The 20,187-nt window shown below is 42.0% G+C and overlaps 1 protein-coding gene and 1 long non-coding RNA gene across 7 annotated transcripts in view; one reads left to right on the top strand and one right to left on the bottom strand.

Moving 5' to 3' along the window:
* ppargc1a (peroxisome proliferator-activated receptor gamma, coactivator 1 alpha) overlaps nucleotides 1-20,187 on the bottom strand; it is a 300,416-nt gene that overhangs the window by 250,857 nt on the left and 29,372 nt on the right. The gene's annotated exons all lie outside the window — the stretch shown is intronic.
* On the top strand, nucleotides 13,346-14,922 carry LOC146521787 (uncharacterized). The gene is made up of 2 exons (XR_014871883.1): nucleotides 13,346-14,040; nucleotides 14,134-14,922. It is a non-coding gene; the product is annotated as an uncharacterized LOC146521787 (long non-coding RNA).

Raw genomic sequence — 20,187 nt, 5'->3', positions numbered from 1 at the left:
AGTTTCAAAGCCAGCAGTTAAGCTTGTTGACACATTTTAATCTAGGAGAGCCAGACGTGCGCCTCCCAACCCATGACTTTGTGGGGGGATGTAAAGGCTGGAGTGTGCTTGAAACAGATGTCAGACTCTTCCCCCCCCCCGTCCCTCTGAGTGTGATATGGAAGCCATCAACATCACGGGCTGCATTCATAACAGCATTATTGTACCTGGGCTCGGCTCAATTGGAATTCACTACCACGCCACTGCTGTTAAGGCTCTATCTTAAAACATGCACCTGGCTACGTATGGAAAATAAGCTCGTTACCTGCTGGAGGGAGATGAGGAACCCCGCTGGCTCTCAGCAAACTCACCTTGAGGCCCAAACGGCCTTTTTATTTTCTATTTTTTTGGGGGAAACAAAGTCTCTACAGTTTCTGGAAAACAAGGGATGTGCTATTGATCTTTAATTTGCATAATCCATTCGTGATTACACGGCTAATTTTCACCTCAGGTTTATCGTAACTCTGCCAAACTTTGATATGACCAAACGTGAGCGCATAAATATTTATCAAACTAAGTCCCAATTTCAGATCAGATATTTTTTATTGCAGTATCCTGGATATGGAAGGAATGAAACAGACACCATCAGAAACTCCACATCCAGAGCAACGTAACTCATGTTATGCTTTGCCGTTTTGTGTACTTAACTACAGCCGAGGCACCGAGAAAAAGCAAGAAAATATCTGATCATCTAAAAAGGGGACGACTCAAAGTGTGACACTACATGAGACTCCATCAGATCATCTTTGTTCCCTTGAATTAGCTCCAGTCCATCAAATCCCACACATGCATGCCCTGTGAATGAACAGAAAAGTGATGAAAGTTGATTTTCGCTCTGCCCGGGAAGGACATTTCCTGCCTAATTGCCATGCCAGTTGATGCCCTTATGTCAGAAATATGCCTACAATGACTAATGCAGTGCAAAATCTCCACCCTGCAGATTACACAAGCAATTCAACTAATACATTTTGTCAGCTAAATGAAAGTTAAAGTGAACCGCTTGGTGCTGGGGACTTCACTGCAGGATGCACCAGAGCTTGCCGGTGGAGTAAATCAAATGTTCCTGAGAGTTGAGGCTGTGCCGTTACATCAGTGACCTCAGCTTTCACAAGACCGTCCATAATCTAGCTGCACTGACTGACTATAGATAGCTGGATAAAATCTGAATGATTCATCAATATGTCAAAAAAAAAAAAGATTTAAAAAAAAAAAGCTAGCTTCATTTCTTCATATTTCATTATTTCTCTCTTCACATCTCCGAAACCGTTGCTACAAACTGTAACAGCATCAGCCAGATTCGAGCAAAGAGCTGCTCAGGATCAGTGAAGTCTTCTCTGAAAGCTCCATAATCAAAAGCCAACTCACAAGCTCGGCTGTCACGCTGCAGCTTATGGGGCGCACGTCACCGTGAAACTTAAGTTGTACATAAACATCACTGCCGCTGAGCCAGATAAGCGACGGGGGCATGCATGGGGGAGATAGCGTAGGTCAGTCCCCTTGTCCATTCATATTCTCCTCTCCCTCTCTCTGTCCCCTATCATGCTAATTATAAGATTTAGCTGTAATCCCGCACAAAGCCGCGGTCTGCCGTACCGGAAATATTTGTACTCCTGCAAGCCACTATCGCGCATATTGTACATTCCCTACACTTAATGGGTTATGGAATCTCTCCTCACCTCTGCTCGGCGGGGGTCGCACACTTACATAGTTACACGGACTTATGCAAATCTGGTCAGCTCTCCTGCAGTGTTTGTGTGTGAGGCGACGCGTGTAGTGTGGAATCGCTGGCGTAGCGGTGGGAAGGTGGCAGGGGAAGGTGGAGGGGCGGGGCGGGGGCAAAGAATCAGAGTGGAGTTTAACTCCCAGCGGGATAGGTTAACGGAGTAACACAGCCTGAAGGTCAATTATTCTAACTCATTTGTTTGTTTAGGGCTGAGTGGCGCTGCTTTATCAAGGCTAGCCTTGACACACTTGGATATTTGCCCTCTCAACGGCCCGTGCAAGGTAGTTTTCTCTCAACAATTGATTGAACACACACCTGCGCTTACTGAGTACATGCTGATTGCTCAAAAACAATCGGGCCGTCTCTATAGGAAGACTGCGGCTGTAGATAATTCATCAGAGGGGTCTATTGTCTTTCACACAAAGACGGATAACTGTCCAGTTGTTGGCAGCCAAGGTCTCGGTCCAGCGGTTACGGTGTTCCAATTAGAGGGGACACAGAAGAAGGTCTTGACCCCCATAAACCTTGTCAGCGGAGAGCTGTCAGTCAGAGAACGGCAAAGGGGAGGACCCGTCACCTGGCACGATAGGCAAAAGTGGGCCCGTCGTGATGAGTGCGACATTGACCCAAGCGCTTATCTCCAATCGAGCATCTGCTGCAGTTGCAGGCACGTGGGGGGGAAGCGCTGGGGCGAAGCTGAGCGAAGCCCGCATCATTTACGGGTTAAGAACACAATGGCACAGATGAATGAATGGCCATTCAATTAGAGGTCACCTGGATGCTTCCCATTGTCATGCACGTACCAGATTAAATATCCTGATTGCCCGAATGTGTCCTCTCATCTCTAGAGAAGCAGCAACGTGTCACCGCAGAGCTGCACGAGGCCCCTTTCATCTGAGCGAGGAACGGCAAAGTGCTGTGAAGTTGCAAAATGCATCGCCCATGCTTGGAAACCGTTTCACGTTACGCCACGAAATGGTCGGGGGAAGAAGGTATTACATCAGACTGTGAAGGAGTTATTTATTCAAGCCACCGTTTTAAAATGCATGAGATGCAAGAAACAAACAACAAATCTAAATGGAGATGATCCTTGTGCTCTGAGATGTTTTGATAGCAATAAGGAGATTTCACATGTAACACGACAGAATCTGAACCAGTTAATGCTGCATGATTAACCGGTTATTTTGTTTTGGGAGAGACAAAAATGGCTGACAGAAATCCCAGTACAGGAGTTGCTGATGGCTGTTGGTCTCAACTCTTAAAGAGCTCTGATGGTTGTACGCAGGTTGCCAGGTATCATACTTTTTCAGGTTACTTTAATTTCCATTTTCTATTATAAAATTCTAATAAAAACATCATCATGTTTTATACTTTTATATCTTCCTGCTTTGCTTAGCTAGAAAAACAACTTTTTTATTTAGTCATCAACTTATTTCTCTCTTTTTTTCCCCAGTTCAGATAGTTTGAAATCTGAATCTTGCGTAGGGAATGCAATCAGGGTGAATCTATGTCCAACTTTGAAAACAAAAAAACAAAACAACCCAATTTTCCAAGACAGCCCTCACAAATCTTTCATCCCGTGCCAGAACAGAGGTACCGTAGGAAAAATAAAATGAAAAAAAAAAAAAAACCTAGCCAGCAGTAAACACAGTTGCTGTTGCAGCACAGTCACAGAAGCATAAAGCAGCGCCAGTACAACAAATGCACTTCGAGCTCTGCCTGCCCACTAACCTGCATTTCCTTCTTCTCCCTGCGCAAGTGGATTCGGGAACAATCTTCTTTGTGAAAATCTGAATTTGGAAGACTTTGAGGAGGTGAATATACTCTATAAATAGGATCAATTCTTTTAAAAATGCAAAATAAATTATAAAACACACAAAATGAATTCCACAGCTCAGCTCAGCAGATATTTGAGGACAGAAAACCTCCAGAATGGATCAATGCTTTGAATGAAAGGCCCTGTATCCTCACGTTATGTTTATTCAGAGTCAAGATAACTCAGTTCAGTGACTTTCTGCCACTCATTGGACATCAGAGGATTAGAGTTCCTAATTAAAAGGATATTATTGCAGGGGAAGTATCCACTGATGATGGGAGCAACATGATATTTTGTGGCCTGAGGGTTCATTTTGAACTCAGGCCTCTACAGAAATAAAACAACAACCAGAAAGAGTTGACAGACTTCTGAGAATCCACATATCAAGATTCTCTTCCTCTCACCCATAGACTGTATGCTCCCACCACTGTGTCCACGCCATGTATGTGTGCACGCCAAAGATGCAAATAAGTGCATTCGCCCTCACTTGGCAAGGCGCACAATGTTCAGCTGCTTTTCTGCCAATAATATTTAAGCAGTCTGTCCCTGACAGTATCACGCACAATGAGAGCTTGGAAAAAGAAAATACCCATTTTTTAAATATTACATTGGCGCTGCGTTTCTTCGGCTTACCAAGAATCATCTCGCACTTATTTCAGGCATTAGATCACACTGATTATCATCCCACCTGGTCCGTGCTGTGGTTTTCGGCTCCTGCAATATTGTTCGGTCTCACATCCTCGGAGAACTCAGACAAGGTGTTGTCACTGACAACGCAAACCATCCTCCCCTCATTCTCCGCTCCAGACATGTGGAGGATTCCTTGACACTGACAACCAAGTGGCAGTGCTATGACAACCTGTTAGTAAGGTAATGTGTGAGTGTGTGTGTCTGTGTGTGTGTCTAAGGGGGTGTTTGATGGAAAGATGATTGAGGGGACGGAACATGGCAAAAGACATGCAGCTCTAGTCGCTGTCACTTTGAGGGGTGTGTGATGAAGTTGGTGTGTCTGCAAGCCACTTGTTTTTCTTTCCGTCTTTAACTCCTAACTGAGCACGCCCTCCCGTCCTTTCCCAGCGCTGCTTCTCCTCCTCCTCACCTCGCCTTGTCCCAAAGCCCAGCACAATACATCAACGGGTGTCCAGACCGCCGCTCTGTAATAACTCTGCAATCTCGGGAGGAAATACTCTGTCACAATGCATGAGACAACATCTTTTTTTAATCAATTGAGCGAAACAAACAATGCGCGCTGACAAACACTGCCAACAACCACCAAAAACACGCTGAATGAAGAGTGATACACAAATGGAAAACTAAATTACTGTCACCATCTATCTGAGTATAGATCCCTTATTGGGAACGGATGAAAGGAACGGAGAGAAAGACGGCGGTGCGAGGAGGGAAGAAAAAAACAAAAAGAGATGAACGCGTAATCTTTAAAATTACAACCATTCTAATTTCGCCCCCTTTCATCACTTTCAATTATTAAGCACCGCCTTTAAGAGCGTGTTACTTTCTAACTACAGAAAGACCAATAGTCCCTAAAGCTGCACGTTACATTAGTAGACTATGTGGAGAGCAAACGACTTTCATTTAGCTTTACAGCTGACTTGCTTTTATGTCCCTGTGAACGCTATCCTCAGAGCCAAATGGTCACGTGCTGGAGAACGCGAGTGGGGGAAGAGGGGGAATAAAGATAGATGTGAGGAGGGAGTATATCAGTCCATGAGCACAATGGCTATAATTAATCATCAGCTGTGTTATTTCTTATCGGGAGATTATTTAGGGGAGGAGGGGCTGCGAGATGAAAAAGGTGGAAAGAGATTGTTCAATACAGGGAAAGGTGTGCACGGGAAGTGTTCCAGCATTTTAGGTGCGATGCATTTTAACAGTCACATAATCAAATGAATATTTCAGACACAGCGAGGCAGACTCTGTAGATAAGGCTGAAATACATTTTTGGGAGAGTTCATCAAGGAAAAAATTTAACTTTCAACACAAACAGCCACAAATCTAACTCCAATAAATGGATCCATCCATTTTCTTCTGCCTATCCTAATCAGGGTCCACACAGAAAGACCCCGGACAGGCAGTGGAGTCGAACTCAGGACCTTCTGGCTGTGATGAAACAGTGCTAAACACTGCGTCACCATGCTGTCCATTGCCAAAACAGTAAATGATTGAATTAAAAATCTGCTGTGTCTTTCAGCTTCATTTAATAAACGTAATTTCCAATAAAGAGCTGTTTAAGGTTAAATTGGCGTCATGAAGAATTTTGTATATTCTCTAAAAAGCAAAGATTACAGCTAAGACGAAAGTAAAGATAAATTGTCTTTAAATCTGTAGTTAGTTTGTGTGCTGATTAAAAAAAAATCATTAAGTTTGTTTTGATGGCAGAAATATAGGAAAAGGGAGAATCTGAAAATATTCAAACCACCTCCTGCAGATCGGTCCTCTTTGTTCTGAGCTGCTCCTCAGACTAGGCATGCACAAAGTTATACAAAGATGTGTTCAGGTTCCATATGGCGTAAAAAGCAGTTTTTTTGGCTTCATATGGGAGTCAAACCCTGTACTCTGAGATTAAAGTCGCTTTTATCCCATCAGTTTATCCTGTTCCACCTTGTCGGGTTTTTTCCATTTTTGTTTTTTAAATGCGACTCAACTGATCTCATCTGAAAAGATCTGTGATTCCCCAAAGTTTCCCCTCGCGGGTTGGTTTTTTAAAGTCTGAAAATGGAACCTGGATGAGGAGATGAGATGAAGGAGTTTGGTTCCCTTTGAGATGATCTGAGTTCCAATAGGCTAAAAGGTTATTATGGATTTTGTTTTAGGTTTTTTTGTCCAGTGATGGTTTAAGTTTGCTGTCACAAAACTTCTCTTGTTAACTGCATGTGTGGCAATAAATACCAACTTGTGTTAAGATAAGAAAACTAACAACCAAGATTATGTTCATTTTTTTTTCAGATAAATTGATAAAGAGGCTAGCCAAGGGGAGGTATCAGGACCTTGGTAGACTCCCCACCCACCACTAATTTAATGATGCTGATTTTTTTTCAACATAAAAATTTGGTCCAGCAAGAAAGGCAGAGCCAAAATGTCTGTGCAGGGATAAAATAAACATCCTGATGATAGAAGATTTCAAGACCATGTAGCCGAACTACAATATAAAATCCAATGACAGATTACTAGATTCCTTATCTGCAAATTTAAACCCCATCCACAGAACTTAAGTTATACTGGATTTAAACTCTTGACAGTCTAGTAGAGCAAAATAATGTGTCTGAATAAAGTTCACAAGGTCATAACAGATGGCTAGTAAGATATTTGTGCGACACTGCTTTTGATATTCAATGCTTCACTACATCCCCAAACGAAACAAAACCGAGAGGGCCACATATCGATTCTGTATGATGTGGCATGGCCTTTAGTTGGCAGTTTAGTTGCCCACAAAAACTGGGGTGAAACGCTTTAAAAAAAAAAAAAAAAAAAAAAAAAAAAAAAGTGTACCCAGATCTAGTTTTCCAATGCAGAAAGACATTTTAGGAGGGAAAAATTGGTTGAAATCTTTTCCTGATATCGTGATATCTAAACAAAGGAAGAAAGAAAAAAAAATCCCAAGCGCATATATATATATATATATCTCTACACCGAGGTGCAAAACAACTCTCGTCTAGTCTCAGGCCAAAAGGAAATAAGAAGAAATGGTTATTTTTGCAGCAAAAACACTAAAAATCAATACAAAGCATACCAAGGACCCTGGGAGCTGCTGATGAAAGCCCGTCACCTTTAACTGACCTTTAAGCAGCTTTAATTTGCTACTTCTATCAAGAGCAGGATTTGCAACACGACGCATCAGGCAGCAAAGAGAAAGTAATGATTGCTGTGGTGTAATCCTGCTGTGGTCACATTTAACATCCACATAAACATGAGAATTCTTTCAAGTGAAGGTATGAGATGTTAGGCGTTTGGGAGGAAGTTGGGTCTTGGACTGGTTTTGTTGGCTTGTCATTAAATTTCTCACTCCAAAAAAAAGGAAGTCTAGATGCGATAGAAGTAGAAGCAATACCAGAACTGCAGAATCTTTTGACTAGGTGGCGCTTAACTGTTTTACCATCAATACAGGATCAAGTACCCTTTCTAATGGCTCTTATATCGATGCCCTGCACTTACAGAGCCACCGAGCCTCCAAAATGTCAACAGTGGCATTTTATGTGCTAATGCCATATGGGTGCAGTGGGGTGGTAAAAAGCTTTTCCTCCTGCACGCTACGCTCAAATGCTAATACCTCGCCACTCTGTGGTCTGCTTCATTTTCACTCCCCGTTATGCTAGATTAGCGGCTGACGTCTCACAGCGAGCGGCCAGCTTGCGTTGATACAGAGGAAGTAGTTCGTGGGTGGCCATTCTGACTCAACCCCAACAGATTGGTGTGCCGTACAAAGCGAGTACACTCAGTGCTCTGCCCGGGCCCCTTCCAGCTCAGCTTCTGCACGGTGGCAAGGTGAAGGACCCAAGTGCAACCTGTGCAACATGTTCCACAGAAATAAAAATTATGTAACTGCCATATTTTGAACCCAGAAATAGCACAGTGGGGCTGGCACAGTGTTGGGGAGCCATGCATGACAGCACCTGAGAAGTGTGACAAAACAAAAGCTGCAGGAGACATCAGTCAACCGTAGCTTTAGCATCTTTTTTCCATTTCCCAATTTGGCTCTCGCCTTTTCACTGCTCACTTTGTTAAGGAGTTTGCATTTTTCTTTAAACTTTATTAAACTGATTCAGTGCTGAAAACTATTTACTCCAACAGGTAATACTTTTGTGCCTTCAAAAGTCCTGAAAATCTGAAATTGTGGTCCAGTGGTAAAGATAGGTAGAGTGAGACTTGGTCTAATAGCTTTGCTGTTTGACAGGCGTACAGTCTCTTTGTTCCTCATCACACTCCATAACCCAACTGACGGCCATGACTCATTTTGTCACTCATCTCCCACACAAAGGCTGTCCTTGCCTTTTTGCCCCGTCAACTGACTCGCTCTAAATCTTTCTGTAAAGATGGGAATAGCACTCAGGTTTTCCTCCCAGAATGGATTTGAAATTAGGTAGATAACCCCTGGAGCGCTTACTCTTTCTGCCATGCCTTGCACACTTGTCACGACCTGCAGGTGTGCCAACGCCTCCTCGCTTCCCCCCCCCCCAACCCATCCCCCACTTGTACCCCCATTCGGCCTGTGATGTGACAGGAACAGAGCACAGTGGTTCTCTGCAAATTGCAGGATGTAAAAAAGAAAAAAGAAAGAAAGAAAAAACGCTGAGGCCCAGAGAACGACGGTGTTTATCTGCTCCGAGATCTGCAGATGAGCTGACTGATCTAAAGCAAGCAGGGCTCGGGGCAAAATGAGATTTCTAATCCTAAACAAATTCTGAAGCAATGCGGAACAGAAGAGCAGAGCTCCCTTATTTACATAGGTTGGTATCACAAACACAAAGCGACAGGGAGGCGGTCCAGGCAGGCAAAATGTCAACCTTGTTTGAGTGACCTCATAATGCAGATTAACACTGACATAACCTGCCATTTAGACAGGCTCAAGTAATCCGGAGGGTTAAGATTATTTGAATATCAATAGCTTGTAGGCCTAGTCACAGATTCATTAGGATGACCATCGCTTTACAGGACGGAGAATTCATTTTGGAATGCCTCAAAGCCGTACTGAAATGTCACAGGCGCTGTCACTGAGATTTGATCAGTTTCAGGGCAGCAGGCTGAAGGCATATTAAGCCGATTCTCAATCCCCAATCATGGAATCAAAAGCTTATGTCATATGTTGTGTGTACAGGTCATACATTTAGGTCTTGTCATGATTTAGATATGCTTAAAAGAGCCTGAAACCAACGCTAGAAAAATCGAACACCACGAAAAGTAAAGGAATAACAGATAATAACGAGAGGAAAATCTTTAACATATTTGGATGGTGTCACGTAAAAGCAGAGCAGTGACTAATTGTATGTATTGTACTTTAGGCTAATAAGTGTAATTGTCATTATGACTATTAGAGCGACAGTAAATGCCAATGCTGTTTATTATTTTTATGCTTAACTAAATGTGTGCTCGTGAGTTTCCTTGTTTGTTTTTCATACATGAAGGTTTGTTTTCACAATGAACATCAATAAACGTAAATACATGGATTATTGTAAATAAGCAGATCAGAGGTCATGGTGTTATTATCGCTTTTACATGGTGTACAGTAATCTCAGGCTTTTTTTTTTTTTTGTCCTTGCAAATATTAAGTATTGGATGGGACACAAGACACCTGATTCTAAAAGGACAGAGTTGCACTGAGCACGATTTCTAGCACAAAAATAATTATTGACAAATTTGTGTCTGATCTTATCTGCACCTCTGCCAAGTCTGATAAAGTATAAACCGATCACCTCTCGTGGATCTGCATACTTACTAATGCCTGATTTTGTGACAAAAACAGACAGAGTTTTGGATTTTCGCCTATTTGCAAATGAGAAAAAATGTTATACATTTTTATAAAGCTCAGGCGAAAGCCAGCATCTGAGATGATTTTTGCTCTCCTCATGCAACAAAAGCTTCCCCAAACATTTACTGGCTAAAACAGCTTGGACTGTAAGCAGACTACAGAAATGAGAAAGCTTCTGGTTCCAAATATCTTTCTGCAATAATATTCTGCATTTTATATGCACCTACTCATTTATAGTGCCCTACATGATCCTATATGCCCTATATTATCATTTCAAAGTCTAAACACCTATTAAAATATGGCCCTTATTAAAACAATGTCATTCTTAGCCTGCCAATACTGGCAAAATGTGCTGAAGTCCTGTTTTAAGCAGTAGGTTATTACAGTACTATAGTATATATATACTATATACACAATGCAAAACGTATTTATTTTTGTGGGCAGTTTATGCAGTCATTGCTTCTCAGTAATCTGAAAGACCATCCTCGCAGCATAATTGTGTTCACTCGCAGTGATTGTACATCTGCTATTAAATGGTAAAGATAACGCCCACACTTAAACTCATTGCGAGTATCCAAGCATATCCATCCACTGAGAACAATTTGGAAACACAGTCTAATTTTAGAGCTATATTAATTTTTTTTAAAGAAAAAGAATCTGATCTCCTCCAAATTAATTAGGCAGGGTTGAGTGAATGTAGTGAATGCTGGGGGAGCAACCGAGTAATCAAAGATGGTCTTAAATCATCAGTTGTTCTACAATACCCCCGCAGCGAGCCCAATGAAAGAGTATTGGAAATTAAAAAATGACCATCATTTATTGGTCACTGCTTGAAGCCAGCCACCAGAGCAGAAGCCTGATGGCTGTTCCAAGGCCTGTTTGAGTCCACGTCCTCGCAGGCTCCCGCAGTCACACCAAGATTAAGAGCTCTGCCTTTCCTTATGAAAACACAGTTTCTGGGGCGATTCCAAGAAGCGGAGTCTCTCTTAAAATCAGAAAATGGGCAGTAAGACAAAAGGCTGTGAATAATTTACACTAAATAAACACTTTCTTCAGAAGAGTTATAGTTACTGTTTTAGTGTATGCAGCATTTAGTACCTTTTGAGTTTGTCATACTGTACGTGCGTTTTTAATTACATATCTGGATTGTGCATGTGTTGTGCACAAATTTGATGGAGCAATTGGACTCAAGAGCTTCTTGTTGTGAGGCAACAGTGCTAACCACCGCGCCACCCAAATTTAATGTAAAGACGTAAAATCAGGATGGGCTAAAAAGTAAAACGCAACATTGTAACGGGTGATATAGACCAGCTCTTTTCTAGTCCCATGTTGCCTCTTCACACACATGAACATGCACACTGCATATTAAATGTACATGAACATTCAATATGTAATATGGTTTCTTCCTTAAAGATACTTTGATGTGAGGACTGCAGGAGCAAGGGATGGGCCACCAAACTTCCAATTATCAGACAACCATTCAACTGACTCTGAGCCACAGATGCTCAGACACAACATAAAAGACGAGGCTTCTGTCTCCTCTTATTCTTCAGACATTTTGCCTCATATGTTCCTGTGCATCCTCTACATGCCCTCCTCCTTTCTGAGGAGATGTTGTTAGCAGTTTTGTACACAATAACTGCTGGGCAACAGTAGGGTCTCTTTAGGAAGGAAGTAGCATAAAATTACAAAACAAGAAGTAGATTGCAGTTGGTGCATGGACACACACACACACTATGCATTATATTGACATCCAGCACATGTAAACTGGTTCCTACATGGAAAGCTGTACTCAACTGAGCAATACAGCTGATCATTCGGAAGTGCCAACCTGAAGCTTAGGGCACAAAGAAAAAAACAAAGAAAAAAAAACGCAGCGATCAACAATCCCGTTCAGCTGACTCCACCTTATGACCCGGCCAAAACAAAAAGTCCCTTTTCATTTACATGGAGGGGAGTCAGCTGGCAGTGTTTCACACCATGAGACCTTGGCACAGGCTAATGGACATTCATGCTCTTGCTGCAGCTGGCATCAGTTCCTTTCTAAACCTATGCAAAAGGTCCAGTGACGCAAGGTGGAGTATTTTGGGATGAAATGCGTGGGTTCCCAGAGAGGGACTGGATGAACACGATTCCTTCCTATTCCAGCATTCCAGTGGAGAAGTTATTTTTGGGCAATGCTTTACAAGGCATCAGGCACAGTGGAGAGAAATACCACACAGTTGGAAGAAATGAGTGCATGACACATCTGACACTGTATGAGGTCCTGCCGCCAGGGATAGGTGCTAAAACAGCTATATCCTACATATAGCCATAGCAAAGCTTTTGGCTGGAGAACAAGTCTAATTTTGTGGGTGTGATATTGTTCCCCGCTTCTATAAAAGATCAGCTTCACAGCTTGTGGCATGTCAGTGACTACAGAAGCCATCCCTGATAATACGATTATATTACAAACTTCTAATGTGATAATACGAAGACTATTATGCATATCTGCTTTATTTACACTGATGAATTAGATTACACCGGTGGTTTTGCAAATGAATGTTTGTCTTGCATTTTCTGCAAGCTAGAGATGAATAACAGGGCACAAGAATCAATGTGAACAGAACAAACACCAGAATCTGTTGGCTCAGGAACCCACTACACATAGCAAATACAGGAGGACACCTTTTTTTTCTTTTCTTTCTCTAATTCATATCTTCTCTTGCACACAGAGGCTCATTACATTATCAACACCTTCCTGGGCACAGTGCCATGTCCTAGATTTACACAGCACACCTTGCACACTTCACTCACATACTCAGAGCAAGAGAAGAAAAAAAACAAAGAGGCCATCATTCCTTTAAAACTTTTTTTCTGTGGTTCACAAGCTACCAGTTTCCGGGTTTCCTGTTGCAATGCTTTATGCGAATCTTGCATTTTCTCTGTTCCTGGGTTTCATGTAAAGCGATCCTGGCACGCTACTGTTCCGGACCATCTCGAGCGATCCATTACTCAGCCGTGCCAACTGCACCCTTTTAAGTATTCCAGCTTTGGCAGCTTGTAGAACAGGCACACAATCCGAAATTTCATCCCAGGTGTCTCTTGTGGTGCATGTTTCTATTACAAATGAGTGATTTTTCTTCTTTCCCAGTGTCCACATGCATAAACATGCCCTGTTTATACCCTGCGTGGATAACCATTAAGTTTACATCTCCATCAAGTCTGTGTCTCAAAATTAAAATAGTATGAAACACGGTCGATGGCTAAAGGAGAGGCCAGTGTATATCACTCATAATAACCTGCGAGCAAAATAGGTAATTTCACCATGTGGGTTTATTTAAATGTGTTTGGCCCCAGGCTTTTCAGAACTGAGCCAATGGAGATTCTGATTGTATTCAGACAAGGACAAATGGGCACAATGCATTCATTGAAGCTCATGCAATAATTAGCTCCCGTCAGGCCCAAGAAAGGTTGACGGTTGAGTGGTTGAAATATTAAAGTTAATAATTAGAAAAGGGGGAAAAAAGAAGGTGAGGGCCAAATGTGAAACATGACACAGCTGCTTGGAGTCTAATAGTCCCCTCTCTGACATGGTGCTTGCTCAGTGGCTAGTGAGAAGGTGACACGAGGTGACAAGTGCTCGGGCGGATTTTAGAAGTGGTTGAAGTAAGGCTAACCTAACTCACTTTTTCCACCCTGTGTGTTTGTGTGTGTGAGCTATGTGCGAGTGTGAGAGTGCAGTAAGCCACGGTGCTCCACAGCTCGTTCTCCTAATCGTGCGGAAACTCAGACTACTTACAGGAGCAATGAGGGAGGTAATGAGAAAGTAATTTTTACTAATTTCAGCCAGCTCTACTTCCATTCTGTATGATTGTGTGTGCCGTCTGCATCATTACGGGCAACATCTGCAACGACTTGCCATGCATACACCACCAAGAAGGCTGAAAAAAAAGAGGGAAGAAAAGAGAGCGACAAGGAGAGGAGAAAGACAACAAGCTGGTGAGTGAGTTTTGATGTGGCTTGAAGAAAACAAAGCCTGCCAATCCTCTATGCTCATACTGCCTCCTGTTGTCGGGATTCTTACTCATCAAGGTGGTTGTGGTCTGAGACAATGAAACCCTCTGCCGAGATGTCGTTTCCCCCCCCTTCTCCCCACAAGTCTGTCGCCAAGCAGCTGCCGCTAATCTCTGTTAGCAGAGCCCCACTAAACAGCTGACTACAGCCTTTAATCTGGTCCCACCACAATCATTACCTCCGGAGCCAGGAGCAGGATGGCTAACACAATTGCAGAAGAGTAAACAAATGAAACCCGATTTGTGTCCATTTGTCCGTCATTCCTCTAGCTTTCATGTAATCTCATTTGAATATTTATTGAGGAGCCAAAGCTGCTATCGTTTCATCAGGCTGTTGCACACGTGTCCTTGCCTCGGGCCTGTATTTGTGCAGTCTGCCTGATCACCCACATCCAGTTGTGGCAATCTTTGTTTGCTTTAAAATGATTGGCCAACTTGAAGCTCTTTGAGCTTCAGGTTTTCCTTGTGCTCTGTTTCACCTTCGGTCCCCAGGAGATCAAAGAAGGAGCTTCTCCTAAGCGTGACAGCAAATTTCTTCAATATGGTATAACCTCGTCTAGGCAACTGGAGCTCCTGGAGCTCCCCAATTCAACGCTGACTTCTATTTGATCTATAATTTTGCACTGCTCTACCACTGACTATATTTAAAAGATGATGGCACCCACTGGTTTCTCAACTCTAGAGAAAAAGTTATTTTTAGCCGTTATCCTTTCTAGACATAAACAATACCTATGAGACCTTTCAGTATGTTTTCAAGGTCTTCCACAGTATTCAATCAGCTCTTTTCAAAATAAAAACTGATATTCTACTTAATACTGATTCTGGTCATTCTTCTTTCATAGATCTGCTGGACTTGACTTACTCATTGAGCACATGGAGCACCGTGCAGAAGTCAAGGGTTTGGCTCTTAACTGGTTTAAATCTGATATTAAGCAAAGAATCTTCCCAGCTAACATTGGAAAATACTCTTGTGTGTCAGCTATTATGACATCTGGAGTTCGACGGTGGTCTGTCTTGAAACCTGTTCTTATTTTCTTTGTACATGCTCCGTCAAATTCTTCACCAATGTGACAAAGTGGTAGGCTTAAACTTATTTACCACTTTACCCTTAACATATTGGTAATTTATCCCATGTATTTTACAGGTGGCCATAATGCTTTAGTTTAGACATTGCTGGTGTAACTTTTCTATGCATACTATCCCAGGTTTGTTTATGGTAGCATTCATGGATATGCTTTTAAAGTAAATACTGCTGAACCATCAGGAGATTTGAATTTTCTTCTGTTGACAGGTAAATGGCTGGTAAATTATGTTTGCTTATGTCGCTTTAGTTATACTTACCTTTGTTTGTCCCTTTGTTCAGGTCCTATACCCAAAACAGGTGTGTGGGAGGGGCTAGCCCAGCACTTCCTGTTTATATAGGGTTGTGACTGCATCACTGTGTACAACCAAACAAAGGGTTTTTCCTTTTGTATAGTGATGTTTATTTTTCTTAAAAGTAACCTTTTGAATTACACTGTATGCAGTGTTTTACTTTTCAAACCATTTAGCTGTGTAAATAAGTTTGTCAATTGGATGAATAATGTATTCCTGTTTCTTTGTTTAGATTGTATTGTTTGGTCTAACCTATTTCTTAATGGTAGAGACTAATGAGGTTCATTTTTGTGTAAAACAAGTGAGATTTTGACAACCAGTGTTGTGTTAAGATGGTAGAATGGAGATGCCAGGAAATAAAGTACACTTAGAAGACATTTGACCAGTCTGCTGATGCTGTCTACTTATCACTTGCTCTATACTACCTCACAACCAACATAACATCTTTTTCCATGACTATGCAGGTGATTTGCAACTATATTTAATTTTCAGTCTCGGAAATCACTGCTTCATAAGAAGGCTCAATGAATGCATTTTGGATATAGAAAAATTTGGATATCCCACAGTTCAGCAGAGGTCCTATTGTGTGGCTTTCCAATATCAACCAATAGGTTGATGGTTAGCCTGGGGTTTTTAACTCCTTTTATGAAAAACTTGAATTGAAATTCTTGCAAATTTATTAAAAATAAAAAAATAAAACAAAACATCTAAATACATATTTACAGCCTTTGTTACATACTTTGTTACAGTACCTTTGGAAGCAATGAATGCCTCAAGTCTTTTTAAGCACGATGCTGCCATCTTGGCACACCAATTTTTAGGCAATTTCTCTCATTCTTCTTTGCAGAACCACTTAAGCTTCATCAGGTTAGGTGGGGAGCGTTGGTGCACAGCCATTTTCAGATCTCTTTATAGATATTCAGTCAGGTTCAAGTCTGGGCTCTAGCTGGGCCACTCAAGGACATTCATAGAGTTGTCTTGAAGCCACTGCTTGTTTATCTGAGCTGCGTGCTAAGGGTCGTTGTCTTGTTGAAAAATTAATCTTTGCCCTAGTTGGAAGTCTAGAGCACTGGAGAAGTTGCCATCAAGAATGTCTCTGCAAAATGCTGCATTCATCCTTCCCTGGATCTAAAAACAGCCGCACAGCATGATGCCATCACCTCCATGCTTCACTCCAAGGATGGTATTGGTCAGTCAGGGTGCTTCAGGCCACAGAGTTCCAATCTCAGTTTCATTTGTTTGATCCGAGTAGTCTTCAGGTGCCTTTTAGAAAACTCCAGGCAGGCTGTCATGTGACTTTTACTGAGGAGTCTGGCCACTCTATCATCTAGGCCTTATTAGTCGAGTGCTACAGAAGCCATTGTCTTTCTCAAAGGTTCCCCTCTCTCCACATAGAAACACTGGAGCTCTGTCAGAGTGACCCTCTGGTTCTTGGTCACCTCCCTGATCATTCAGAGTGGCTGGAAAGAGTCCTGATTAGGGATGGGTATCGTTTAGGTTTTATCCGATACCAGTACCAAACCGGTACTTTTGAAACGGTGCCGGTGCTTAAACGGTGCTCGAACCGGTGCTCGAACCGGTGCTCGAACCGGTGCTCGAACCGGTGCTTAAAGAATGGAGAACACACACTTTGTCCAAAAACCTCTCATGTTTAGCTGTTTCCCTCTTTTCTTTGGTCATTTTAGCCGTTTTGGCCAGGGTGAAGGGAGTATCTGCCATCAAACAAGAAGACAGCCGCATGTAACTACGACGGTGTTTGCTAGTTCACCTTACATGCATTAATTTAATAACGTGGTTAGCCTACTCAACGTAAATTACACACGAACAACATTAAGCTACTCACGCAGAGAAGAACGGCTGCTGCTGCCATCATCATCCGTCATCATTTCTGCTACACTGGCAGGGTTAGGGGCCAGGACGCTCCTCTTGTTGCTAACTCCGGGTCCGATAACAGGCACCACACCCGCAGTAGAAACGCTATGCGTCGCCAGGTGTTTCATCAGATTCGAGGTGTTACCTCGGTAAACGGTACCCATCCCTAGTCCTGATGATTCCAAATTTCTTCCATTTATGAACGATGGAGGCCCCTTGGATCTTTAACAGTGTAGAAGCTTTTCTGTACCTTTCCCACATCAGTGCCTCAATGCAATTCTGTCTCGGAGAACTACAGACAATTCCATGGCTTTCATGGCTTGGTTTGTGCTCTGACGAAAATAGACAGGTATGTGTCTTTCCAAATTATGTCCCAAAAACTGAATTTACCACAGGTGGACTCCGATCAACTCTTAGGAACACCTGAAAGATGATCAGTGGAAACAGGATGCACCTGAGCTCAATTTTGAGTGTCATGGCAAAGGCTGTGAATTCTTATATATGTGTTATATTTTTGGGCACAGTTTTTGGCACTTCCACCTTAACTTTATTTCCTCATCTATCAGTTAGTGTTACTGTTGCCAGATTGAGCAACTTTACATACTACTGGATAGTTTCCAACACAATGTTTATTTTAAGTATTCTACTGCTTTGCTCTTCTGGCACAGGAGCACCGCTCTCTCCCTCTGTTGTGTTCATTTGGTGAGCAAAATTTCAGGCTTCAAAGAGTGACAGTGAGCACTCATAAACTGGCTGTAAGAAGAAAGTATGAGAATTTCTGCCGCTTCTAACTTTCTTTCAGAGTTATCCTTTATGTGGCAGAAATCACAGCATAGCCATTGTCTTTAACTCATTTGTTGGTGATTTTGTCGGGCTTCTAAAATCAAACTGTAGGCCCCCAGCCCTGCTGTGCAAACCCCTCGATTTTTCAATGCTTATTAATACCAAAGGCTAAAAGAATATTGTATCCGGGACAGATTAATCATTTTATTGCTATATATGTATATCAAACTCCCACAATGCAGCGCTCGTTTGCGATAACAAACCTTAACACATATAAACCTCTCTCAAGCATTGCTTTACATGTCAGAACCAGACAAGTTCATCATGTAACATGGTCCTGCAGTACAGGCAATGATTGCTCGACTTGAATCACAAGTCTGTGGTTTGTTCCCAGTTCCTATATGAACGTCTGATTTGACTCCTCCACCATGAGCACATGAGGGAACAGGTGCCCGTGAAATTAAAGTCAGGGGGGTTTCAGAAGTGTGGAAGGAAATGCAGAGAAACCCCTGTGCTGCAGACTGCAGATTACCTCTATATGGCGTGAGGGCCACTGGAGGGCTGAGGCAGCCCCCTGTGAGGAACCCACAGGGAATATGTTACCAGCAACTTGACAATGACATCTAGACATTTTGTTCTTCGCTTCTCTGAGGGGGAAAAAAAACTGGACTTGTTTGGTGATCACAGGGGTTTTGATGCTTGCTGTGTTATCAGAAGATGCAGTGCTTTGCCATTATTGAGCCCCTGCGCTTATTATAGATTCCATTAAGATGGCAGTTAAATTGGATGTCCCCATCAGCTCCGGAGCATGTTGTTTGTTTTAGAGAACGGGATGCTGAGTCACAGAAGTATTATTAAGTCTTTCAGAAGATAACAGATGAATTAAAGCAACAAAGCGAGCAAGAGGCTGCTGGCTTTTTTCCCCAGCAGCTTTATTAAGAAAATGAGAACTCAAAACACTGTTAAGGCATAATCTATATCTATGATAAATTTGTGTTATTTAAATGATTTTTTAGTTTAGTCTTAAAGCTTGTTACATCAATGACTTGAATATGTGATGTCAAGCAATGTGGCAGAGCAGTGGCGCTGATAACAGGCAGGAGGACTGATACTGACGGTACTTTAGTCAAGGAAAAAATGATCACTTCAGTTTGTTCAAAGTAAAAGATGATGAAATTGGGGGTTTTTTGACAGAAGATTCTACAATATGTGGAGAAACAGAACATATATAGAAAAAAACAAAACTATTTCAGTATTAAAAGTGATTTGTTTATGAATTTATGTGCAAAAGAAAAATAATTAATTTGAAGACACAAGTTTGTTTTTTTACCCCCTCAAAGAACGGCATTGCAAGGCTAGATCAACCTCTATTACACAATGCAAGACTTAACATGGATTGTGCATGCAATGGCCTGATCAAGTTCCGGTCTACTTTGCAATAAGCTTTTGTAATAAGAGCATAATTAGAAATAAGGTGCAAAAATATCGCTGGTTACATCATCCATACTGTTGCATCCCCAAAAGACTAAATGCACTTCATCACCAGTAGCTGAAGTTATACAGTGATACAGTTTTACTGGGGGGAAAACTTTTAATGTTTTTTCTTCTTTTTTAAAGTCGAATCTCAGAATCTTTCACATCTTGTAATTTTTTTGCCTTGTGAAATTTCTCACAGGCCTGGAGAAACTGCAGCACTATTGAGGAGGAGGCCTTGGCTTTGCTGTGGGCACTTCGGCACTTCAAAGCGTATGCCAGTTCCTTTTTCCGACCCTTTGGGTATGGCCGGTGTAAACATGTGATGTAGAAACACGGCAGGTTTAAGGAACTGGGACAACATTGCCCAAACGTAAAAATCTGTCATAAGAAAGGTCAGAAAAATGTTGTTGCAGGTGGCCTGTTGTGCTTTTATGAGTAATGTCACCTTTTAGGTACCATCTTTACACCGTGTTACATCCTGTTTTATTGGTGTTTTCTGTTTCTATCTCTAGCCTGATCAGTTTATTGGTTAGCACCTGTCCTGGCTTGCATGGGGGCGGTGTGTGTG

The sequence above is a fragment of the Neolamprologus multifasciatus genome, chromosome 3 (assembly GCF_963576455.1).
Source record: "Neolamprologus multifasciatus chromosome 3, fNeoMul1.2, whole genome shotgun sequence".
In the NCBI taxonomy this organism is placed as follows: Eukaryota; Metazoa; Chordata; class Actinopteri; order Cichliformes; family Cichlidae; genus Neolamprologus; species Neolamprologus multifasciatus.
The sequence above is the reverse complement of the archived record's forward strand: the minus strand, read 5'-3'. Positions and strand labels throughout refer to the sequence as shown.